Below are 3680 nucleotides of genomic sequence, written 5' to 3' on the forward strand. Positions count from 1 at the left end.
AAACAAAATATTTAAAAATCGTCTCAATTTCCCTTCATTCCTACATATTCATTAAATCAATATAAAGAACTTAAAGTGTGTTCTTTAATCACAGAAAACCAACGATTATATTAAAACCCCGAAAAACAAAGAATTTCGCAACTACTTTTCTGACTGCTTTGAAACATCCTAAATTACCGTAAAATGTTGCACAAACAACCAATGAATATAATAAATGATTCAGAAAAAGCATATAAAGAGTAATGTTAATATCTTTTTTACTCTTTTACAAATAATAAAACGTAAGAATTTCGTTAAATGATGAATTTATTGATTGTGTGTTGTTTGTGCCCTATTCGAGGGATTTTGAATTGTTCATTCAAAGAGAGACGTCAGCATATACCGGTGAAAAGCTTCAAATTTAGACATTTACTCGGCAATCAGTGTCATTGAGCAATGAGTTGTCCAAGGAGGCATCCAATGAAAATATTCTCTACTACATGCATATTACAAATAATAAAAATAGGAACATCGCAAATTTCTAAAAATGTAATAAATGCACACGCACACTCCCTCGCAAATAAACAAAGGGAGAAGAGATTTTTTTATGTATAGATTATTTATTAATTGTCTTATAATTATTTCAGGTCAACAGATGAGACTGCGTCCTAACTGGATGACACCATAATTAACGTATTTACTGTCCATTTTCTTTGGAGACATTGATCTCGGCGCATACAGTATTTCCTGGAATTATTTTTGTATAGACATTTCTCATTAGACCTTGATAATAAAATTTTATTAAAAGTCATTTTAGATCCTTTAATTTGTTTTTATTACTTATTAAGTTATTCATATTAAGTCACTTTTCATAGAAGTATAAAAAAGATGGTTCAATAAGCTTAATTGATGTGTTTATGATAACATAATATTTTCTTACTTTGAGTTAGGTAGCATTTACTTTCTCTGTTTTTTAATCTCGTCTAATAAGAATTTTTCAAGTCAATATTTTTCTGCACAACCTCTCTGCTAATTATTTAAGTTGAGGATTCATCAGAAGCCAGGATGACTGCACTTGAAGACGTCAGAATTTTGTAGCAAAATAAACTTTCAAAGAAGCATTTTTTTATTGAATGCTAACAATCATCATCCAATCTACACCTTTATATATCAATAACATAAATTACCAATTATTAATAATTTTGTTTAAAAAGAGTTTAAAACCATAGGTCATTAGAGCTCACCTAAAAGAATGTCGTCTCTCAGTAAGGCAAATTCAACCATAAGTCTCTGTCGAGACTGTAGCTCTACTGGTTTGTACCTAAAACAAAGGACGAGAAAAGTAGCAGTTGGGCCTTGAAACTTTAAAACAGCAATAAATAGAATAATGGTCCTTGATTAAGTTTCTCTTTTGTGGTAAGATCGCAATAAGACTACAACTGTAGAAATAGCTTTTAATTAACTTTATTTACAGAATTTTCAATTTAAGTTACCATAGCAACATCATTCATACCCCCCCCCCCTTCAAAAAAAAAAACAACAAACAAACAAACAAGAGTATCATGTATCATTGTAGTCTACTTGCATGCCACATTATATCATAATCAGACTAAATCTGTATTTGAAGGAGCATTGTGAAAACATTTCACAGAAATTTTTATTTTTGGTAATCATGGCAAAACCGTTTATCAAAATAAGAAAAAAACCTAATTATACCAAGTTATATTGAAATCAGACCAAAACTGTATGAGGAGAAGCATTTTGAAAGTATTTTACAGAAATTTCTATTTTTAGTTACCACAGAATTATGTATCTTAGTGAAGTCTACTTGTATGCCCAGTTATATTGAAATCAGACCATGTTGAAGGAGTAGCATTTTGAAAGTTTTTCCACAGACATTTCTATTTTTAGTAACCACGGCAACGCCGTTCATCGAATTAATTATCTTAAAGCTGAACACGACTCGTAAATAGGCACACGCAAAACGCGGAACGGAAAACGGAACGGAACGGAAAACGGAATATATAATTTTCGATTAAATCACTTAAAATACACAAATTTTGTCATACATAATATATTTTTAACACATTCAATCCCCTATATCAAAAATAAGTTGATTTAGGGATGTTCAGCCTCTTTTTTATTGATGAAACAATAATATCATTAGTCTCCTTTAAAGTCATTATTTCGTAAGATCTATGGTCGGTACAATTACTTTATCAGCAAATACAATTTATCATTGAGTCAAATGCTGACTGACGTCATACTAATTGTTACATGTAGTTCATTATTTAAACACTGAATTGACGACCGATTTTTCCGTTATTACCATATCATGACAAAGAGCACACGGCGGGTGTGACCGGTCCGCAAGGGATGCTCACTCCTCCATGGCACCTGATCAACATCTGATGTTCTGGAGGTCCGTGTTTGCTCTCTTCATCCTATTTTGTATTGTTTTATAGACTTTTGATATTGAATACTGTTCGTTATCTTCATATCATTCATTCACAAAAATTGCTGAGTGACATAGAATTGAATTTGAAAGTTTTTGTGTGCGTGTATGTATGTGGGGGGGGGGGAACTTATCTGAAAAGAATTTGACAAGCGAAAAAACCCACAAATTTATGATTCAGGGTCGAGGGGGAATCAGTTCTTACTCCAATGCCTTTCAATACATTTTTTGTACACTTACTTACTACTAATTAACAAAGTGTGGAGTTTTCAATAAACACTTCTATAGTAAAAAGGTTATGTCTGAAAAGGGGGGATATTTGAAATCTAGACGCACCATGTTTAAAGAGAATGAAAATGTTTTTAAAAATTCCTGAGATTACGATTAGAGCAGACCTTTCCAGCAAGCTCGGTTAAACACCTCTAAGATGTAAAGTTCGTTTGTTCTTCACCATTTGAGATTATTGTTCCGCTCTTTGGAAAGGTCTGAAAAGTTGCAAATGATCCGCCCCTCCCCTTTTGATATTAGCTCCAGACCTTTTTACTATTGAAATGTTCATTGAAACCCAACGGTTTTTATTAATGCAATTCATGTAGTAAGATTGTGTAAAAAAAAAAGTACTGAAAGATGCTGGACTTTGAACATACCGCCTCCCCCGAACAAAATTGTCTTTTGTATTTTTCGCTTGACAAACTCTTTTGAAATAAGTTTAATGTAGGGGGCCCCCTAAACACACACTTTCAAATTCGATTCTACGTCATTGCTTTGTCAGCGATTTTCGTGAATAAGAGACTGAAAATGACTTAATAATCTGTTTTTAATAAAAGAGGATTTAATATCAATAAAATATATCGTTCATGATAAAAAAATATGTATTTTAAGTTATTTAATATAAAATAATTTATTCCGTTTTCCGTTCCGTTCGGTTTTCCGTTCCGCCTTTTAGCAACACCCGCCATTTTCGATATCATTATCTACGATACATCAAGACAAGGATATATTATCGTTTTAAGAACAGCTTGACACTTTGCTATGTGTGGCGTGCTAAAAGGTTTGTAAGCTGATTATCATATCACTCATCGATTGGCTGTTCGATTTCATTGAGATGAATGGTAATTTGCATATCAAACACAGAACCCAGGAGCGCACTGACCAATGACAATCTATGGTATTTACTACTTGGTTTACAACTACATTTTTTAAGTGTCATCACTCAGTCCAAACCCCGCTGTATATTGAATCTACT

This window comes from Saccostrea cucullata, unplaced genomic scaffold (genome assembly GCF_032062105.1).
Source record: "Saccostrea cucullata isolate Sc308-1 unplaced genomic scaffold, CSIRO_AGI_Scuc_v1 ctg4610, whole genome shotgun sequence".
NCBI lineage: Eukaryota > Metazoa > Mollusca > Bivalvia > Ostreida > Ostreidae > Saccostrea > Saccostrea cuccullata.